General features: G+C 36.1%; 1 protein-coding gene and 2 pseudogenes across 1 annotated transcript in view; 2 read left to right on the plus strand and 1 right to left on the minus strand.

Annotated features, from left to right (window-relative positions):
• LOC126620822 (ras-related protein RABF2b-like) overlaps nucleotides 1–24,365 on the minus strand; it is a 55,441-nt gene that overhangs the window by 27,618 nt on the left and 3,458 nt on the right. The gene's annotated exons all lie outside the window — the stretch shown is intronic.
• On the plus strand, nucleotides 14,125–22,870 carry LOC126621106 (probable LRR receptor-like serine/threonine-protein kinase At1g56130; annotated as a pseudogene).
• On the plus strand, nucleotides 23,483–24,230 carry LOC126620825 (probable LRR receptor-like serine/threonine-protein kinase At1g56130; annotated as a pseudogene).

The following is a 24,365-nucleotide window of genomic DNA, read 5'->3' on the forward strand; positions in this document are numbered from 1 at the left end:
ATATGAACAGTTAGATCAATCTCATGGTGTATATTATGAGTAAAAAAGATAATTATGAAAAATTTAAAATAGGAGAATGATAGGATATTATGTTTAAAAAAACTTACCATTTAGCGAGTTTTAACTGAATTCTATTCTAGTGCCACTTAGCAAAATTCAGCAGCAATTCCACACAATTTTTTTCTCAAAACGAAGAGGGTGTACGTTCCGTTCACACTAGTTTTTAGGGAGTTTTAACGAAAAGCCCACGATACTGTTCACTTTAACGAAAAACCACATTTTTACACTAAAAAGTCAAACTTGGTACTATTCACTTTACCCTTTATTTTGTCTTTATCATTAAAACTCAAAGTTTTCAAGCCCTTTTCATTAGTTTTCCTTAGTTTTTATCGACGTCTCACTAAAAAAATTTAGTTTTAACTTTTTTCAAAGAACACCACTTTTGTTACCAAACTACCAGTAAACATCATGTTCAGTTCACCCCAATGAAAAGATTCTTTGTTTTTAAAGCTCAAGACAATTTAAATAAGGGAAATTTTATTTGAACCCATATTTTGTATCTCAACACCTAGCTTACTTTTTATATCCCCATTGTATTTGATTTATCTATCATTATCTATTTACACCCAACATTATTTCCGAAACCGCCTTTACTTATCAAAACTTAACTCAATTAAACTTCTTTTTACATCTAACTCAATCTACTTAAAAATAAAAAATAAAACCCTAACCAATCTATCATCTCCATGGAGCAAATTCCCTTCTCTCTCTCTCTAAAAAATCCTTCCATCTCCCATGATATGGTTGTCATTCTACATCCCTATCTACTCCTCCGTAGTCATCCAAACCTTTTCCTCTTCCTTTTCTTCATCATTTGACATCTCTAAATTTCTAAAGCACTAATTAGCTTAATAATCGGTATGAGCTTCTGGTTAGATTGTTTAATGAGTTTGGTATGTTTCAATTAAATGAGAATCTTCTAGCCTGTATATTCCTATATGTGGTAAAAAATGGGTACGTCCATGATAACTTTTGGTAGATCAATGGATATTTTTAACCGTGGATAATTATTACTTACAAAAGTTACGGATAACAATTCACATTACATTGAACTGTGGCTAAAAAGTATATCACCTTTGCACGTTTTATAGGCTAACTCATAGCTAAGCAGTTTTTATTGTGGAGCAAAACTTCAAGAATTGATCTAACCTGGATTTGTAATTGAGTTTATGCATTGTAATGATTAAACTGATAAATATTTTGACCATATATGGATTTAATATCGTAGTATCTTTTAGCCTCTATATGCCACAAAAGTTGCGAACAAAAATTCACAATAATAGAATTGTGGTTAAAAAGTATATCGCCCTTGTACGTTTTATAGGTGAACTCATAAGTAAGCAGTTTTATTTCTGACCAAAACTTCAGGAATTGATCTAACTTGAATGTATAATTGAGCTTATGCATTTTAATGATTAAATTCATAAATATCTTGACCACATATGAATTTAATATCGTATTGTCTTTTAGCTTCTATATTGGTATTTGTGACAAAAAAAATGGGTACATCCATGAGAAAATTTTGTAGATCAATGAATATTTTCAATCTAGATATTTATTAGATACCATAAATTATAAGTCTATTCGCGAAAGTCTAAGTCTCCACACAAGTGTATTTTTCTTTCTAATTATAGAAAGTTTGGAGTGCCAAATGAGATTTTTGGAGTGCTAATAACAATTTTATATATTTATATACATTTTATTTTAGTTTGGAAGTCGACTTCCTTTTTTTTCTTTCTTTATCAAGTTGGGAGTATCATTGTGACCCTGTGCAACTAGTTGTTGCTTTGTTTTGAATAATCAACATTATTTCTCACAATGTCTTGGGCATATGAATAACAGAAAGAAAACAGTTATGATACAAGCTGAATAGTAGTAATACTAATTAGTAAACAACTGTGCATAATGTTTGCTTATAACCAAGTGGCATGAAGGGACAAATGTGTAGGTTTCATGCATGACTTGGAATAGTATTAGTCAATGCATGATGTTTGCTTATAACCAAGTGGCATGAAGGGACAAATGTGTATGTTTCATGTATGACTTGGAATAGTATTAGTCGTCGGGAGATTTTGCATGAATTTGTTTTTGTTTTTAATATGTATATATTAAGTTCTATTTTAATGGGATTGCTCACCACCCTCAAGTTGTGATAATGCATTTATTTATTGTTGTTATGTGAGTTTAATTAAATTTTGAGATTGTGTTTATCCACTACATATATTTTGATTTTTTTTTAAGTCGAGCTATAGCAGTAGTAAGTTAGATGTTAGATTAGTCACTGACAGAATTCGAACCCATACCGTTATGCAAGAGTACAACACTTTTTCACCACTGTGAAAAATGGCTACTTGCCAACAAGTTGATTGGCATGTGTGACTTTACTAATTAGTACTACCCTTATTGAGCTTGTATCATGACCGTTTTCTTTCTGTTATTCATACGCCCAAGACATTGTAAGAAATAATGTTGATTACTCAAAACAAATCAACAACTAGTTGCACATGGTCACAATCAGTGATACTCCCAACTTGATGAAGAAAGAGAAAAAAAAAAAGGAAGTCAACTTCTAAACTAAAATAAAATGTTTATAAATATAGAAAATTATTATTAGCACTCCAAAAATTTCATTTGGCACTCCAAACTTTCTATAATTAGAAAGAAAAATACACTTATGCAAAGTGTAGAATGAGATTTTTGAAGTGGTAATAACAGTTCCCTAAATATATCTTAACAAATATTGTACGTGGCATTAACTTAGACTTTCGCAAATAGACTTATAATTTCTGGTATCTAATAAATATTCAGATTGAAAATATTCATCGATCTTCAAAATTTTCTCATGGATGTACCCATTTTTTTTTGCCACAGATACCAAAATAGAGGTTAAAAGACACTACGATATTAAATTCATAAGCGGTCGAGATATTTATGAATTTAATCATTAAAATGTATAAGCTCAATTATACATTCAAGTTAGATCAATTCCTGAAGTTTTGGTCAACAATAAAAACTGCTTACCTATGAGTTCACCTATAAAACGTGCAAAGGCAATATCCTTTTTTACCACAATTCTATGTATTGTGAATTTTTGTCTGCAACTTTTGTGGCATAAAGAGGCTAAAAGATACTACGATATTAAATTCATATGTGACTGAAATATTTATCAGTTTAATCATTAAAATGCATAAACTCAATTACACATCCAGGTTAGATCAATTCCCGAAGTTTTGCTCCACAATAAAAACTGTTTAGCTATGAGTTCACCTTTATAATGTGCAAAGGCAATATACTTTTTAGCCATAGTTCAATGTAATGTGAATTGTTGTCCGCAACTTTTGTATCTAATAAATATCCACGGTTAAAAATATTCATTGTTCTACCAAAACTTATCATGAATGTACCCATTTTTCTACCACATATAGGAATATAGAGTATAGAAGATTATCATTTAATTGAAACATACCAAACTCATTAAACACTCTAACCAGAAGCTCATTTAATTGAAAAGAAAAAAGGAATCAATATGTAAAAATCGAACCAATCAATTGAACACATACCAATTATTAAGCTAATTAGTGCTCTAGAAATTTAGAGATGTCAAAAAATGAAGAAAAGGAAGAGGAAGAGGTTTGGATAACTACGGAGGAGTAGATGGGGGTGCAGAATGACAACCATGGGAGATGGAAGGATTTTTCAAAGAGAGAGAGAAGGGGCTTTGCTCCATGGAGATGATGGACTGGTTAGGGTTTTATTTTATTTTATTTTATTTTATTTTTAAGTAGATTGAGTTGAGTTTTGATAAAAAAGGGCGCTTTTTGAAATTACTTTGAGTGTAAAGAGATAATGATAGATAAATTAAATACAATATGGGTATAAAAAAGTAAGTTGGATGTTGAGATACAAAATATGGGTTCAAATAAAATTTCTCTTTAAATAACATATCTATTATTTTGAGTCAAATTGAAAAATATTATATAGGGTATTCAGTATTCTAGTGAATACAAAGTATTATCCTAGAATTTTTGCCAACTGAGAAAATGGCGGACTTTCATGGGATAAATTACTAAGTTTGACCTCATTCTTGGTGAGTATTTGCTGCTTTGCCATTTGTTGCAGGTCTATGGAAGTAGTATGCTAGAGATTTTTTCATGTACCGGAACACATTTCGATACATCAAGTGTAATAATACAATTGATTAAAAACTTAAAAAAAAATTCAACTAATTATATTATGGCACTAGGTGTACTAAACTGTATTTTCAGCTACGTTATCCCTTCCCCTGCACTGCACACCATTGTACACCTCACGGGTCCATATGTCAATGGATGCATGGTGTAAATAATGTCTCACTCGTTGGTTAGCTCTTTACAAGTTTACGAACATCACCATCTTCCAATCTCAAACCCGAGAATAATGATGCTCACAGTTTGATGAAACATAGATGATGAGTTTGGATATTGGCTTTGCAATTTTTTTTCCATTAATCTAGTTATTCTTTCAGTCTACAATTCGGTTGGAGTTGCCAAAGATTCTTTGCACAATTTTTTTAATTTAATTGGATCCCTCAGTAAAAAGAGGGCTTTCACACTGAAAAAGTTTTGAGAGTTTTTGAAAATTGAAGATAATAAAGTCCATGGTTTTGTACTGGTTGTTTGTTTATTCTTTTTGAACGAATGAAAACGGTTGGCTTTGAGATCAAAGGTTTTTAGGTCTAAAAGTTAAAAAAACCAGGAAATGTGTCGGATTCAGCTTTAAAATTGTGAGATTTTGGACCTTGAAGCTTTTCTTAGGGGATAAAATAAATATCGGAATCCTTCTTTTCCTATTTAAACGCTAATTGTTTTATTATGATTTTGTATGTTTTCTTTGACGCCTGCTATTCTTAAATTAAGATAGTGTTCTTTATAATTAGATAAAAAGTTATAGCCATATACATTTCTATATAATTTTTGAAAAAAAAATGAAAAATTATGTAATACGAATTTGTATGTCAGAAGATTATGATTGAGACCATTAGTCAAGAGTCAAAAGTTGGATCTTAATTCGTTGACTGGTATGAAACTACAAATTTTTCTAGATGCTAACAAATATATAGACCGAGAGAAAGCAAAGTCGTTTACATACATACAAAATATTAAAGTCCCAATTAAGACGTTATGCTAGCAAATATATAGACCGAGAGAAAGCAAAGTTGTTTACATACATACAAAATTATCTCAGTCGTCCCGATTAAGATGTTACTAGCAAATATATAGACCGAGAGAAAGCAAGTTGTTTACATGCATACAAAATTATCTTAGTCCCAATTAAGACATAAGAAATTTCGTAACAACTGGCTATATAGATGAGAAAATTATGTAGTACGCTACTGATAATCACCAGTACTGATTCCCAGCAAAAATCCATGGAAGACCAATATCTCTCGCGTGTGGACGTCGTCTCACGCGAAGCAAGTATGAAAAACAAAACGACGTTGCCACACGTTTTGGGATGCACGATTTTATATCAACTTAATGGACGTGGATGACTTTTTCTTTTGTTGACCGGAGGTTGACTTGGGTAAGTGTTAGAAGCTTGTCCTTCAATAGCTTAAACCCTAGCTAGAAAATGCACGACGGTTTGCATTGGATCCTAGATTCCTAATGGATCAGGTCCAAGAGGACGACGAAGGAAATTGGAATTGGTAGTGACAAAATAATTGAGGTAAGCAAATAAGTATTTTCTGGAAAATAGGTAGAGCAAAATTTAGCCTCAATCGAAAGACTTGACGTGAAGAAATATTTTGCAAACGTGTTAGGTCATCCTCAAACAGACAATGACCGAAGCTCACCTAATTAGGCTAATTTCTTGCCTGTCGTTTTGAATCCTTAAATACGAATTGACCCTATATGGCTAGTGGCCAACTTCCGTATATTATTGTTGAATATCTTCAAAAACCTCCCACTAAAAATGTTTTTCTAATTTGTAAATGGGAAACGAAATTGATAGGGAATAAAATTGACAAGGAATGAATTTAAACTTGGAAACTTTAACGAAAAGCACCTGGTACTGTTCACTTTAAACTTTCGTGATGATGAGAAATGAAAAGGCTTTATGAAGAATTTGGTTACCATGTTTACTTTTTGTTTTGAAAAAAGTAACTACATGATGGCAAAGCTATGAAAGTCCATCTTTTTAAAAGTCGAAAAACTCATATAGGCATTTCAGTTTCTCTGACTATCATCTTGGGTTGTTCTAAAACATGTTCAATTATGTAAATGCCTTTGCAGTCTGGCCAATTTTATTGAAATTTCAAACAATATTTTTGTCAAGGTGTGCACATCGAAAACACATGGCCACAATTTCCACCAATTATTGTGTGGATTAGAAGGACCAAATTAGAAACGAGGATATTCGATATAAAATAGGAGTGGTGGTAATTAAAGATAAGATGAGAGAAAATCGGTTAAAATGGATGGACATGTGAGCCAAAGTCCTACAAATGCTATTGTTAGAAAAAGACGGAGGGTCAAGGTAAAAAGGGTAAAGGAAAACCTCATAATACTTGGAAAGAGACTTTTAGAACATACATGGAGTACCCGGAAATGACGGCATACTTGACACAAATCAAAGCACAGTAGCGTTTCGGGAGACATACAGTAGATCCCGCTTAGTGGAACAAAGCTTTGTTGCTGTTGTATTTGGTGGAATGGAAGGAATTATTGAGTTTTTTCAACTATATGAGAAATTTTTAATTGTGAAAGTAACACAAGTGGTACATCACGTGTTTTAATAGAAGTGAGAAATTTTATTTTTTAAGTTATTAACTTTTTAGCACACATATCCCACTATTTATATAGTGACACGTGGTGTACCATTTCATGTACTGGTCACATTGAAAAATCTCTCGCAACTATATATGAACCAGTAGTTGTGGCGTTACATATTTCAATGTTGGGCCTTGGGCATTAAGTTTTGCCATTAATATCCCAACGCCATTGCCAACTATATATGAACTAACACGCTACGGTAGTAGGCGCTTTTAATGCCCAAGGCCTATCTCATTCGTTGGAAAAGTAGACTGTATTTTCTGTCGGCACTTATTTTTACTTTTTGCATATTTTTATTAATTTTTTTATAATTAATTTTCTTTAATTTATTTGATTTGATTGGTTAAAATTAAGAATGATTTGTGAAAAGTAAAAATAGATGTGAAGAAATCTTATTAACGATGAAGTGAGAAGATGAGATAGGATTCGATAGTCACCAGTACTGATACCCGGCAAAAATCTATGGAAGACCAATATCTCTCACGTGTGAACGTTGTCTCACACGAAGCAAGTATGAAAACCAAGACGACGTTGCCACGCGTTTTGGGATGCACGATTTTATATCAACTTAATGGACGTGAATGACTTTTTCTTTTGTTGACCGGAGGTTGACTTGGGTTTAGATATGTTGGAACCAAGAAGTATGGACATTGAATATTGTATAATAAACTCAAGCACATGCAGCACGGGCATCATATATTCTTGTTCTGTCAGCTTTCTATCTCCACATCATGTGTGGTCTTCGACAAAGACAAGCACGGGCAGCAACTCTTGAATATTGTACAATAAACTCAAGCACATGCAGCACGGGCAACATTTGTTCTTGTCTTGTCAGCTTTCTATCTTCACATCATGTGTGGTCTTCGACAAAGACAAGCACGGGCAGCATGGAGAAGGTTATGGAGCTATTAGTATTATAAGTCCTCTCAGTTTTTTATCTTTGTGTTGTCCCAAGAGTTTTGTATAGGGATGGGTGGTTGTAACCGGTTCTTTACTACTCATATATATGAGTTAGTTGTTAACTCTTAATAAACACGAAATACATATATTTTTTAACATAAAAATCTACATGGTATCAGAGCGGGTCCTTCTTTAACCTGTCTCTGGCCATTTCTTTCCGCTGCTTCTCTCCTTCAACCTTGAGCCATGGCTGAAGAAGATTCAGTAAATGTTGAGGATAAAACCTCCCGTAATTCTTGTTCAAATTTTTCAGACACTGAGGTTAACACCAATCAGCGTTTGTGTTCAGCCTTGCTGAATGAGTTCAACTACCTACCTTGGTCTCGTGCAGTTTCACTTGCTCTAGGAGGAAAAGGAAAAATTGGTTTTATAAATGGAAGCATCGAAGCTCCTGATATCACCTCACCAACCTATGAGACTTGGCTCTGCAAAGATCAATTCGTCATGTCCTTACTTCTCAATACTATGGAGAAGCATGTTGCAGAAATTTTTAGCTACTCAGAGTCCTCACAAGATTTGTGGAACTCGGTGAAGGACATGTATGGAAATCAAAACAATTATGCAAGGGTGTTCCAACTGAAGAAAGACATTGCATGCATTCAACAAAATGGGAAGTCCTTTGTACAACACCTTGGCAGGCTCAAAACCATGTGGAATGAACTGGATATGTATCTTCCACACACCACAGATGCAAATACGCTACTAAAGAGAGGGGAGGAAGATAAGATATACCAACTCTTGGGAAGCTTAAGTTCTGAGTACGAGGATCTCAGAAGCCATATACTTATGAGTCAAGAACTGCCAACATTCAAAAGTGTGTGTGGTATTGTCCAACGTGAAGAAGCTAGGAAGAAAGCCATGAATGGTGAGTCTAGCTCAAGGCCAACTGAAGCTCTAGCCTATGTTGCAAACCACAAAATATACAAAGGTAAGAATTCCCATCTCAAGTGTACCTACTGTAATGGTGTTGGTCACGTGGAAGAAAAGTGTTGGATCCTTCATCCCGAGTTAAAGCCCAAATTTACCAAAGATGGGAAGATGATTCCATCAAAACCTTCATAAACAAGCCATTTCAAGAGTCATCATGCAGCAAACGTCACCTCTGGGGTTTCTTTTGGATCCATGGACTTCACTACAAGTCCTGTGACACTTATAAAAGAATTTGTTGCGTACTTGCAAACCAAGGATCATGGGAGTACTTCATCAAACTTACAAAAGGAGGATGGAGAACACGCTGCCATGCTGGGGTAGTTTGCAGGATTTCTTGCCAATAACAAATCTACAGAACAAGGAGAGGTTTCAGGTATTCTCAATGCTTTCTCCACTGCATTACAAACAAGCACTGAATATGATTGTTGGATAATTGACTCAGGTGCCACTGATCACATGACAAACAAACTTTCAAATCTGCATAATTTTCAAGCATTCAAAAACCCCTCACTAGTGTCAGTTGCAAATGGAAAAAATGTGTCAGTTTTGGGTAAGGGAAAAGCTAGTATACTCACAAACAATAATGAGTCATTAGCCCTATATGTTCCCTCATTTCCTTTTCAATTACTTTCAGTAGGAAAGATAACAAGCTCCCTAAACTGCCATGCCATTTTCTCACCAAACAACGTTGTTTTTCAGGATGTCATCACCAAGAAAGTGATTGGTGAAGGGTTCTTCCTTAATGGTCTCTACTACCTGTGCAAAAACTCAGTCATGCCTAAAGCGTTTCAAGCTGGAACCAAGTATTTTGAACATCAACAACTTTGGCACCAAAGACTTGCTCACCCATCTGAACTTGTTTTGTCAAAATTGTTTCCCGGTTTTTGTCAATCACCCCTTGAGTGTGAAACATGTCATTTTTCAAAGTCAGTCAGACTACCTTTTGTCACTTCTGTTTTTAAGACATGTAAACCATTCGAGTTAGTACACACGGATGTTTGGGGACCTACAATTGAATCAATGGATGGTTACAAATATTTTGTCATATTTGTTGATGATTTCACTCGTACTACCTTTCTATACCTTATGAAATCAAAAAGTGAGGTTTTCTGCATATTTAAAGATTTCCATAAACTTGTACAAACTCAATACAACTCAAACATTAAGGTGCTTAGGTCAGATAATGGCACTGAGTTTCTGTCCAATAACATGATTCAGTACTTGAGTTCACAAGGGATTGTTCACCAAACCAGTTGTGTAGGGACACCCCAACAAAATGGGGTCTCAGAAAGGAAGAATAGAGATCTGCTTGAAAAAACTCGATCTCTAATGCTGCATATGAATGTTCCCAAAAGATATTGGTCACATGCTGTTCTCACTGCTACCTATATAATTAATAGACTTCCAAGTAAAGTATTGGGGTTCAAAACTCCACATGAAACTCTAAACAATAGGGTAGTCAACTTGGCGCATCTTAAAACGTTTGGTTGCAGCTGCTTTGTCCATGTGCAAGCACCTCATCGTGATAAATTGGAAGCTAGAGCAGTGAAGTGCATTTTTGTTGGGTACTCACCAACTCAGAAGGGATACAAATGTGTTGACCCTATCACAAAGAAATGTATTGTGTCAAGGGATGTTCGTTTTGATGAAACAATGCCCTACTATAAAAGCAATGAGACTCATATTAATGAGAATGAGACCTTGAGTGATTTGCTTCCCTTACCAAGAGTCACTGACCATGATACACTAGCAGAGGATCACATCTCAAATGGTCAAATCATTGAAGGAGTTCAAGATGACTTGATTCCAAGTGTGGGCCAACTACACTTTCAATCCATCAGTGAGCATACAGGTGAAGTTCAGACAGGCCCAAGCCCCTCTCTACCAACAACACCACTTCTAGAAGCTAGGAGATATCCCATTCGAACAAGACAGCCACCAGCTAAGATGATGGACTATGTTACTTATGCCTCACGGCATCCTCACACTAAAACTCTCAATTACAACTGTTTCTCAAAGTCTCACATTGCATTTCTCACTAAAGTTGCAAATAATGTTGAACCTAGCACCTTTCAGGAGGCAAACCAATCATTTAAGTGGAGGAAGGCAATGTCAGAGGAATTACAAGCCTTGAGTGACAACAAAACCTGGAGTCTTGTTCATTTACCACTTGGAAAAAAGGCTGTTGGTAGCAGGTGGATCTTCAAGGTAAAATTCAAAGCTGACGGCTCAATTGAAAGGCACAAAGCCTGACTCGTTGCACGTGGATTCACTCAAACTTTTGGAGTGGATTACAAAGAAACCTTTGCACCAGTAGCCAAGATGAACACTGTCAGAGTTCTCTTGTCTGTGGCAGTTAATTCTGGTTGGTCCTTGTATCAAATGGATGTAAAAAATGCATTTCTCCATGGAGAATTACAAGAGGAAGTGTACATGCAACCTCCACCAGGTTATATTCAAGCCCAAAATGGTATGGTCTGCAAACTTCACAAGGCTATTTACGGTTTAAAGCAATCTCCAAAAGCTTGGTACGCCAAGCTCAGCTCAGTGTTGGAAAGGGCTGGTTTTCTTAGAAGCAATGCAGATTCCTCTCTATTTGTTCGAACAGGAATGAGAGGAAGATTGATGATTCTTATCTATGTGGATGATCTCATAATCACAGGTGAAAGTGAAACTGAGATTGCAGCCTTAAAGCAATCTCTACAAGAGACCTTTGCCATCAAAGACCTTGGGAGGCTTAAGTATTTTCTTGGCATAGAAATGGCTACCTCATCCAAAGGACTATTCCTAAATCAAAGAAAATATGTAACTGATCTTCTCAAGAAGACAAATCTTCTTGATTGCAAACCTGCAACCTCTCCAATTGACAGCAAGCTCAAGCTTACTATGTATGGGGAAGCTCTTCATAATGTGAGTTATTATCAAAGACTGGTTGGTAAGTTAATTTACCTCACCATTACTCGTCCTGATATCACCTATGCAGTGGGCATAGTTAGTCAATTTATGCATTCTCCCACCGTTGATCATCTCAACATTGTCAAACGGATCCTTCGTTATCTTAAAGGGTCCATTGGACGGGGAATTCTCATGCAAAATAACCAATCCACAAGCATAAGTGGTTACACTGATGCTGATTGGGCAGGCAATGCCATTGATAGAAGGTCCACGACAGGCTATTGCACGTTTGTTGGAGGCAATATTGTAACTTGGAAAAGCAAGAAGCAACAGGTCATTGCTCGGTCTAGTGCAGAGGCTGAGTATCGTGCAATGGCAGCCACTGCATGTGAGCTTATTTGGCTCAAAGGTCTTCTATCTAATCTAGGGTTTCATTGTTCCAACTCCATACCACTTATGTGTGACAATCAAGCAGCCATGCACATTGCTGCTAATCCTGTCTTTCATGAAAGAACGAAGCATATAGAGGTGGATTGTCATTTTGTTCGATCTCAGGTTCAATCTCAGGTCATTCACACTGTGTTCACTCGCAGTTATGATCAATTGGCTGACTTATTCACCAAAGCACTACCATCTGCTCAGTTTCATCGTCTTCTGGGCAAGCTTGGCTCAATAAATCCCCTTGATCCAGCTTGAGGGGGGGGGTGTTGGAACCAAGAAGTATGGACATTGAATATTGTATAATAAACTCAAGCACATGCAGCACGGGCAGCATATATTCTTGTTCTGTCAGCTTTCTATCTCCACATCATGTGTGGTCTTCAACAAAGACAAGCACGGGCAGCAACTCTTGAATATTGTACAATAAACTCAAGCACATGCAGCACGGGCAGCATATATTCTTGTCCTGTCAGCTTTCTATCTTCACATCATGTGTGGTCTTCGACAAAGACAAGCACGGGTAACATGGAGAAGGTTATGGAGCTGTTAGTATTATAAGTCCTCTCAGTTTTTTATCTTTGTGTTGTCCCAAGAGTTTTGTATATGGATGGGTGGTTGTAACCGGTTCTTTACTACTCATATATATGAGTTAGTTGTTAACTCTTAATAAACACGAAATACATATATTTTTGAACATAAAAATCTACAAGATATTTCAATATGTATCAATACCCACCACAGAAGTTGCCAATGATCTCGACCGTATTCATATATGTATCTTTTGTGAAACTTCAATCTTAGCCGTCAACAACCTTCACTTGTACTCTCTGTCACCATATTTTTTTGACACAATATTTTATAATATTGATATAAAAATTATATAAAGAAGATGAAGTGTTCGAGAGTTGATGAAAAATTCTATTTTGAAAGATTCTCTTTGATATTTCTCTTTTTTTTTCTTTTCAAAAAAGGTAACTCTGCATGATTTTCCACCGTCCAATTACGTGTCGGTAGGGTTACAAGACGATTTTTGTCTCCCTAGGCCTCGCCTGAAGGTGCTTTTCTTTCAGAGGACACTTTAAGAGTCTTTCACTTGGAGTAGATGATTACACACATCATTTTTAAACAAAACACAACCACTGCCATTTTTTTCAGTCGTGATCTGAACCACTGCAGTGCCATAATGATGGTACCGCCATGGCAGCCCATCTCATGGAGCCTCCTCTTCATCCTCCTTCCAGTCAAAATTTCAGTTTTTAATAACATGATTTGTTTATTTATTATATGACTTAGATTATTAAATTTGGCTGAATTTTAGTATAATTAATTTTTAAAGAGTGACTTTGAAAGTAAAAGATTCAAATTATGTATACCAAATGAAAATAAATAAATAAAATAGAGCGAAATTATTTTAATGAGAATATTACTATCATTACAATTAAGGGAGTTTTAACAAAACATTTCCGGTAATGTTCATTTTTAACAAAAAATCACATTTTTACCTTTACATGACACTATTCACTATACCTTTAAAAATGGTTTTTCATTAAAAATGAAGTTTTTTTTTTTACTTTTCGTTAGTTTTCCTTACAATTAATGAAAGAGGAAATATAATGAGCTAGTGTTATCTACATCCCCAAGTGAATGAAAACATTCAACGACGACAAATTGCTGAGGAGGAAAGCGTATGCAGAGACTTGGTTCAAATGTAAAGTTGTGTGAGAATGTGAGGACAAAAAGAGATTAAATTATATAAGGGTTTATAAGGGGTTTGACTACTTTTCATATTACCAATTTATTTTACAAAAATGCTACTTTTACCATATATTTGTACCATTATTTATACCATATCTCTAAAGAGATAAGATTCACATGCGTTGATGGACACAACTGTTATTAAAAAGATAAAATAAATGATGATATAAATAGGTAGTACGTCTAATATTACTCTTAATTTTATTGTTGAATTTCAACTTTCTTAATTGGGGAAAATGTATGATACAAGTCGCATCTTTTGTAGTTGCCTTTCTTTTAAGGACAATACTTGGGTACTCAATGAGAAGTACCGAAATTTACTCACCTCTGATGTGCCCCAATAATATTACAACATGTGTATTTCAAAACTTTATCCCAATATTTGTATCTTACTAACCAAACACTCAATTATCATTTTAAACTCATAACCAAACACCTTTCATCTTCTTTCTCTTTCTGTTAGATGCCATGGCTGACCTGCCATAGCTATTCCATATCCATGGACCCCAGCCACCCCATATCCTCCTTCCACCAGATCCCCCCACACCCCCGCATCAGAGGATTTGCTCTCTCTTTCGTTCTTTCTCTTCGAATCAACATCAAAAGGAAGTGGCCGGATGCAATCGACGCCAATGATGACATGGTTTCCAGCGAAGGGCAGAGAAGTGGTTCTGGGTACGTATTTTGGGTAAATTACAGTATACAATTCAACTAATATGATCAAAGTCATGGCCAACTAGGAAATTAAAAAAGTGGCCGCCATTTGATCATGCAACTTGGACAAAATATATTATACGATAAATTACATAAAACTACTTTAAATATCGATCGAACCACAATTTTATACTTCATGTTTTAAATGTTGCAATGTCATACCTCAACATATGAATTCGTTGCAATGATAGACCTTTGTTAAATTTTCTATCAATTTAACTGTTAAACGTTGACGTGATAGGATTTTGAATAAAAAATTAATTAATTAATAATAAATTACTAAATCTTATTTAACAATTAAACTTAATTTAAAAAAAAAAAAAAACTCTCTTCATTTCCCCAGAAATCGTCTCCTCCCCACTACTACCTCCTCCGTCCCCCCTACTACCTCCTCCGTCCCCCTTCTTCCTCATTCGTCCCCTTCACTCCCTCATCCGTCCCCCTTCTTCCTCGTCCTCCTTCGTCCCCCTTCTTCCTCGTCCATCCGCCGCCTTCGAGTCCACCGATTCGGACCAGCGAGTTCGTCATATCAGATCGGCACATATTCAATCTGTTCGACGGGAAAGATCCGGTGTTTTGACTCCCTCCCTGGTTCTTGTGGAGGTTGCAACGAAATGATCTGGCTACGACCTCGGCGAGCACATACATGTCTTCTTCGGCATCAAAATCGGTCCGGTTTTCTTTGAAACGGCAGTGGATCGATTCGAATGATGGTTGGGAGAAATCGAATGGTGGTTGATGGAGAACCGAATGGATGGAGACGGAAATGAGAAGGTGTAGAAGTTGATACGCATCGGGGAAGCGAATCTGTAGCATTGGTGGTAACCCAGAAAATGGGAAAAAAAAAGGGGAAAGAAAAAGAAAAAAATTGGACTGTAATGAACTTCCATTCTTCAATTAATATTATGGAGGATTTCGAAAATCCGGAGTTATGAGCGAATTTTCAAATGGCCACTTCTTGAATTTTTGAAATTTTAATTTCTCTAGTTTAATTTTTTTTTTAATTTCTCTAATTTCTTGAATTTTCTGGGTTTGTATTTGTGTTTTTCGTTTTGGGTTTTGTTTTTGTGGGGTTCTTCGTTTTGGCTTTCTGGAACTCTCCCTTTGCAATTTTGTTTGGTGGTTTTTCTTGGAAAAATGGTGAAGAAGAAGAAATTGATTTTAATTGATTTGAAGGAGGACGAGGAAGAAGGGGAGCGGAGGAAGGAGTGATGGGAGGAGGAACGGCGACGATTTCCACGGAACAAGGAGGAGAGGTTTTATTTATTTATTTTTAAAGTTAATTTTAATTGTCAAATAAATAATTAATAAATAATTAATTTTTTAGTCAAGTTGGCAAAAAAATGGGTCTCGTTACTGCCACATCATCATTTAACAGTCAGATTGGCAAAAAATTTAACGGAGGTCTGACATTGCAACGACTTCATAAGTTGAGTTATGACATTGCAATATTTAAACATGAGATATGATATTGTGATTCGACTTATAATTGAGTTAGTTTTTTGTAATTTACCTTATATTATATATGTATACGTTGTCAATATATGACTAAAATCTAATGGTCTTCTTCTTCTTACATGCAATGCATGATTCAGCCAGTCAGAATATAAGTGTTGGTCCTATAAGTTCACGTCGTCGAGGAGAGCAAGTTCTGCACATGTACAATATGAAGATGAACTTGCTGATGAGGATACTATTACTCTGCTTCTGGTTTCAGCTGTCATTTGCTCAAAATGCCACCAGGCCCACCACTGATCCATCTGAAGGTTTTTTTTTTCTCTCTCTCTCTCTCTCTCTCCCCCTACCCCTAGACACACACACTTTGCCACATTTAAGTGTTTTTGACTAGGAACTGGGCTTTTTTTCCCTCAACAAAATGACATTTTAAGTGTTTTTTGATTATATGAAATGAAATTTCGAGGAACTTATTTGTAAAACTTTTTTTCTTCCCATATACAAAGCATCCAAAAATTAAGGGTAATTTTCCTTTGTAATAATCAATTTGATCTTTCGTTTGGTTCGAGATAGTCTGGTAACCGGTAACACAAGTCAAATTATGGTGATATGATCTAATACACACAAGGACTGAATTAACTGAGAGTGCAGTGAGGTCGTTGAACTCAATATTTGAACAATGGGACACACAAGCAGTGCAGGGGCAGTGGAATATCAGTGGAGAACCCTGCAGTGGATCTGCCATCAACGGCACCTACATTGAAAGCTCCGATATCAACCCAGCCCTCGTTTGCAACTGTTCTTATGACAATAATGCTACATGCCACATCACCCAACTGTATGTTAAACTACTCTCTCTTGATGAACAAGATTTCCATGCCACTGCTGATTTTTCACTTGCTACCTATATATATTGACGTCAAAATTTGACTGTGTCGCTCCATTTTATGTAGTTCTAAATGTTCAATCTTTTTGCTTTCCAGGAGAGTGTATGCTCTTAACAAACGAGGGGTGTTTCCAGAAGAATTTGTGGCTTTGAGATATCTCACATATTTGTATGAATTTTTTTCAACTCCCTTCTCTGTTTTTGGTTCATCAAAATCATATATTAGATATTAAAAATTGTAGAATTATCAGAGAGACAAGGCCAAAAGCTCACTTCTAACAACACTGATACTGTCTCCAACTTGGTAATTACCATCTGCACAATTCGTCAGGTGTGAGGTTTATCTCAAAAGGCCTCGACATTAGTTGGAGTGGGATTTGAATATTTAAACTCTTCTTTCTTTATTTCTCTAGCCGATGTGGGATTTCAACAAAAATATGGTGATGTTGTAAGATTAAGAGTTAACGATTACACTTCCTTTCAATTTTTGTAGGAGAATCAATCAGAATTATTTCACCGGTCCCCTACCGGCATTCATTGGCAATATGTCTGCATTGACTGAATTGTAAGTAGTGTGAGAACATTTCTTTAAGTACTCATACTTCTGATGAGACCCGTAGCAATTTGTATACTTCATTTTGAATATCATAATCTACAGTTATGTTCTTTACAGCTTTTCTCTACTATTTATGCCATAATCTACAAAAAATCATTATGCTTTTATTGAATAATGCAATACTAGTTTCTTGTTATTTAATGTAATTAAGTTTAATAGTGCTTATCTTTCACTAACTGATATCTTCATTCAGGTCAATTAGCGTCAATTCATTCTCTGGGCCCATCCCCAAGGAGCTTGGAAACCTTAAGGAGCTAACATATTTGTAAGCCATGAAAATTTTTCTGAAGGTTTCTCTCTCTCTCTGCAAAATCTAGCAGAGCATATTCTCTTCATCTCTCTACAATTCACACACACTCTGTGCTTTACATAATCGTTAGAATCCAAGGTGGATTCTCTCTCTTCACAAAACAATCTCAGCCTCACATCTAGCTAGTTGCTAGGATCATTACACCTGGCATTATTTGCCTTGCTACATTAGAGTTGCACACCTGGTATTTTAAACTCAAGTGAATATACAAATTTGATACACAGCTTATTTCCTAATCAGCTATAGACTTACAATTCAACAGAACCTTCTATCACTCTTCAATAATTGCTTTCAAGTAAGTGTTTGCCCGTTCAACATGACTTGCAGGGACATCGGATCAAATAATTTCTCCGGAACACTCCCTCCAGAACTTGGTAATTTAGTCAAGCTCGAGCAACTGTAAGTGCTTCGTTAAATCATCAAATTTGAATTACATGTTAATTCCTTACGGATGAGCAAAAATTGCACTTTATTGTATGAAATGGGTATTAATCAGTTGCCTTATGATTTTCACAGTTACATGGAGAGCTGTGGACTCGGTGGTGAAATTCCTTCAACATTTGCCAACCTCACCAACATGCAATACCTGTAAGAATGGCTCTTAAATCGTATTTTAGATATGTTCGTTTATCTAGTACTTTGAGATTGCTTTTCTTGGATGAGCTTACTTTAATTCAACTTTTTGAATTTTAGCTGGGCATCGGACAATCCTTTCTCAGGAAAGATACCTGATTTCATAGGGAATTGGACACAACTCTATTTTTTGTAAGTAGAGAAACCTTTGATCTTTTGCAGTTTATGAAAGCAGACCTGAGATGGATAATTTGTTGACAAGCTTCTTATATGTTTCTATAGGCGATTTCAAGGGAACTCTTTCGAAGGCCCAATACCAACCAGCTTTTCTCAACTGACCTCATTGGAGTATCTGTAAGTACAAATGTTTCATAAATTGTGATTCTCTCTCTTTCTCCAAAGACGGGATTTCTGTTTATTTTGCATATAATGATGTAGGTATATCAGTGATATATACGATGGGAGCTCCTCTCTTGATTTCATAAAAAATATGAAAAACTTGACTGAATTGTAAGTGAAAATTCTCATCGATCTAGATACTTTCATCTAACTTCTTTTTCCTTTTGAAATTTGATATCTTACTCCATCTTCTATTTATCAAATTTTATGTTTTTGGAATACAGAAAATTGCGAAATGCATTAATCACTGGTATCATCCCATTTGATATTGGAGAATATCAAAGTCTACAGACATTGTACGTACCAGCAAATATACACTTGAGTCCCAACGAGACCAATTAGTTTTCTTTCATTCTGATTGCTCTTCTCAACTTATCGTTGGTGTTGCAGGGATCTGAGTTTCAACAATTTGACAGGCCAACTCCCAAGTTCTTTGTTCAACAATCTGAGTTATCTTACATCCTTGTAATCCCCGTCTTTATTATTATCTTTTTCTTGCCTTATCATACATAAGTTATCAAATCTTCAACATTCCCTACTTTGATTGAAGATCTGGACTAATCCTTCTAGATTTTGTGCACATCTGACCTTTTGTTTGTTCATCTCTTTTTCTTTTCTGGGTGCCTTCTACTATAATCGAAATGGCCAGGTTTCTTGGAAACAATAGTTTGTCCGGACCTCTTCCGAGCCAAAAGAGCGATCAGCTTCAAACTATGTAAGTCCTCGTTTCTTAAAGTAGCCATATAGAATGCACGGTGCATGTATGTGCTTGTGTATAATCGTAAGCATTCTAATCCTATCTTACACAAGTTCTTAATAATTTTCATGCATTTTGTGTCTTCTAATTCTATTTTGTTATTTGCAGAGATTTGTCTTACAATTTTTTATCAGGAAACTTTCCCCAGTGGGTGACCACAATACCGCAACTGTGCGTGTCATTTTATCTTTCACCTTCATTTTACAATTTAAATCACCAGAATATGTTCAGACAAAAAATTGTCGCTGAGATTCATTTTCACGGTGCTATTTGCCTACTAAGTTTTGATCTTGTACATGGAATTTTCATTTGATAAAGATATAGTTCTTCATATGTTGATTGATTAATGATTTTATGCAGGAACTTAGTGGTCAACAACTTCACAAACATAACGTGAGCTGAAGTTTTTCTTACTTGTTTTAGACAAGAATACTATCACTACTCTTCCACTACATGATTCAATTTGGATAACTAATAATTGTTCTCTGTGTTTGCAGTCTTCCTGGATTGAATTGCCTCCAGAGAAATTTTCCATGCAATCGAAATGCCCCACGATGTAATCTGCTCTTATGTCACCCATCATTTACTATTTTAACGCAACGTCATGTTAGAGGAAAAGGCATTGCTTCTCTAGTTATGTATACATATGGATATAGATTGCAAGCATGTTTTCATAGGTTCAGTAATACGCATAACTGGGTAGAAATATGTGACTGAAGAACATTAGTATGAGTCTTCAATTTGAAGTTTCATCGCTAATCGTAGGTAGATTTCATGTATACAGATTCAGACTTCTCAATCAACTGTGGTGGACCGCAAGTGATGGGACGTGATGGCATATTGTATGAGGCTGAAGACTCAGCTCTTGGCCCAGCAACATTCAGTGTAACCAATACAGAGAAATGGGCTGTCAGCAATGCCGGTTTGTTTTTTGACATCGAGAACCAATTGTTTCTGGTAAATACCCTTGCACAAGTCACCGGAACAGATGTGACCCCGACGCTTTTCCAAACTTCAAGAATGTCCGCAGGATCACTGAGATACTATGGCCTGGGCCTTGAGAATGGGCCCTACACTATAAGATTGCACTTTGCAAAGACAGTTTATGAAAATCGCACTTCGCAAACTTGGAAAAGTCTAGGACGGCGTGTATTTGATATCTATATTCAGGTAAGACTGCTTATAGAATAAAAATTCTAACTTATTTGAAGTAAACACTCATTGGACATGTTTTCGATGTTTTAAGCTACACTAACTAAAGACAGTGATTTAAAGGAGACTAGAATTATCACCTACCTCTTCATCTGGTTGCTAGGGTACCCGCAGGACGAAGGACTTTGACATATCTAAGGAGGCAGGTGGTGTACCGAGCAGTTGTGAGAAAATTTAATGTTAGCGTGTCAGAGAATTATCTTGAAATTCATCTGTTCTGGGCTGGTAAAGGGACTTGTTGCATACCCAATTATGGTCATTACGGCCCACTAATAACAGCTGTCCATGCTGCTTCAGGTATAGTTTGTGTTAACTTATAGAGATTTCCTATGAGTGGTTTAAATGTATTTTTATGCTGTTAATTGACATTGAAGAATTCGTCTGTTTTATCACTTAGATTTTACAAAGAAGAGCAACTTTCAATATCATCTCACCAAGGGAAGAGTCAATTTGTAACTGAAATTGCTACCATATCTGCTGTGCAACATCGAAATCTAGTGAAATCGTATGGATGCTGCATCGAAGGCAGCCACCGCATTTTGGTTTATGAGTATCTTGAAAACAAGAGCCTTGATCAGGCACTTTTTGGTACAAACCTATCTACTTTTAGGTTGCATAGAAACAACATTGTCTGCAGTTTCAAGCACTCTAAAATTGTTAAGAAATGTTTTTGATTGGATGTGTTCACTAATATTTCAGGAACAAGTAACTTGCACCTTGACTGGCCTACTCGATTCAATATATTGTTGGGAACAGCAAGAGGACTTGCTTACCTTCATGAGGAGTCAAGGCCAAGGATTGTACATCGAGATGTCAAAGCGAGTAATATTTTGCTCGATGTAGAACTCTCTCAAAAAATATCAGATTTTGGACTGGCAAAGCTTTATGATGACAAGAAAACCCACATCAGCACCCGGGTTGCAGGGACAATGTAAGCCATCCTTTATTGTTTTTCCAGAGGATACATACATTATGGCCACACACATTTATACTTGCATGAAATTTTCACACATGTTAATAATGCCTCTAATGATCTTAAGTAACATTGTGCAACCATTTGATTATCTTGCATTGCAGAGGCTATTTGGCACCGAAGTATGCATTGTTTGGACATTTGACAGAGAAGGCCGATGTGTTTGGTTTTGGAGTCGTTGTTTTAGAGATCCTCAGCGGGAGACCAAACTCTTACAATAACTTGGATCCAGAAAAGATTTCTCTTCTTGAATGGGTAGGAATTGCATTCGCCTAGCTTCATTTAGGCATTGTTGTTTAAAACTTATTTATACTTTCCTTTGGCCGTGGCATAATGTTTTTCAGGTATGGACTCTACATGAAAACAACCAAACTTTAGGGCTGGTGGATTCGAGATTGACAGAGTTTGATGAAACTGAAGTAAGTAGATTGATAAGAGCAGCTCTCATGTGCACACAGGGATCACCGATGGCGAGGCCATCTATGTCACGCGTGGTTGCAATGCTCTCTGGAGACATTGACCTAGGCACTGTCACGTCAAAGCCAAGCTATTTGACAGATTATGATTTTAAAGATGTAACAACATCGTTAACAAGTAAATTTTTGGTGGAGGATGATACCCCATCAACTTCATCCAAGGATAGTAATGTTCGCCTCAACTATCAGCCGGGAGGCAGCAATGCAAGTGGTGCTAACATTCCTTGGATTGACCCTGCACCTTCTGTAAACATCACTCAATCACTGCTCGCTAGCATTAGAGGAGAAGGAAGGTGATAAATATTGGGGAATGATTTTTGCATGCTCTTTTTACCCCTTTGTGCACCCTTGTACTTGTTTTGGACCCTTTCCTTTTATTTAATACACATTTTAATAATTAACTGTAATTGTACTTTAGCTTTGGCTTTTGGTAGTGGGCAGGGGACTGGCATGCCAAATTTGAATATACCTTAGCAGATGGATGTATATTCTACTTATTCATACACAATGTTTATTGATATGTTCTTGAACCACCACCACTGGATGGAGATCCCACCACTAAAATTTAAGAATGTGTTCAGGGAATTCAGATAATTTAATAAGGCCTTTTTGGGTCTATAAATTGAGCCTTGATGTTGATGGTCCAGTTGCAGATAGCAAAGAAAAGGCCTTTTTAGGTCTACAAATTGAGCCTTGATTTTGATTGGATGTGTTCACTAATATTTCAAAGACAAGTAACTTGCAGCTTGGTTGGCCTACTTGATTCAATTTATTGTTGGGAACATCAAGAGGACTTGCTTACCTCCATGAGGAGTCAAGGCCAAGGATTGTACATCAAGATGTCAAAGCCAATGATATTTTGCTCGATGCAGAACTCTCCCCAAAAATATCAGATTTTGGATTGGCAAAGCTTTATGATGACGAGAAAACCCACATCAGCACCCTGGTTGCCGGGACAATGTAAGCCATCCTTTATTGTTTTTCCATAGGTTACATATATTATAGCCACACACATTTATACTTGCATGAAATTTTAATACACATCATGTTAATAATGCCACTAATAATCTCAAGAAACATTGTACAACCATTTGATTATCTTGCATTGTAAAGGCTATTTGGCACCCAAGTATGCAATGTGTGGACATTTGATAGAGAAGGATGATGTGTTTGGTTTTGGAGTCGTTGCTTTGGAGACCCTCAGCGGGAGACCAAACTATGACAACAACTTAGATCTAGAAAAGATTTATCTTCTTGAATGGGTAGGAATTGCATTCCCCTAGCTTTATTTTGGCATTGTTGTGAAAAACTTATTCACCCCTTCCTTGGACCATGACATAATGTTTTTCAGACATGGACTCTACATGAAAACAACCAAATTTTAAGGCTGGTAAATCCGAGATTGACAGAGTTTGACGAAACTGAAGCGACTAGACTGATAAGATCAGCTCTCATGTGCACGCAGACATCACCGATGACGAGGCCATTTATGTCACGTGGTGGCAATGCTCTATGGAGATATTGACATAGGCACTGTCATGTTGAAGTCGAGCTATTTGACAAATTATGATTTTAAAGATGTAACGACATTGTCAACATGTAGCTTTTTGATGAAGGATGATACCCCATCAACTGCATCCAAGCATAGTAATGACCGCCTCAACTATCAGCCCGAAGGCAACAATGCAAGTGGTGCTAACACCCCCGTGGTTGACCCTACGCCTTCTCCAGTACACGTCACTCAATCACTGCTCGCTGACATTATTAGAGAAGGAAGGTGATAAATAATGGGAAATAATTTATGCACGCATTTTATCCTTTTGTGCACCCATGTACTTGTCCTTGGGTCTTTTCTGCCTTAGGTTTTGGCTATGATGATGTATATCTAAAATAAGATACAATTTTATAGATATTTGGTTCAAACTTACATGTCAATTTTGTGTTAGCATGTTGCGGTGTAAATCTCCTCTTTTAATCGAAAGGAAAAAAATGGATGTTTCTTTTTCTGTAGTTGATGCTATTCACACTCCTATTTTAACTTCTCACACATGTTTTTGGTAATTTTTGTCTTTTAGTCTTTTTTAATTCATTCGATCATACAGCCGAAAATTGAGAAGAGTGGGTAGAGGTAAAATAGGTGT

The sequence above is a fragment of the Malus sylvestris genome, chromosome 5 (assembly GCF_916048215.2).
Source record: "Malus sylvestris chromosome 5, drMalSylv7.2, whole genome shotgun sequence".
Lineage (NCBI taxonomy): Eukaryota > Viridiplantae > Streptophyta > Magnoliopsida > Rosales > Rosaceae > Malus > Malus sylvestris.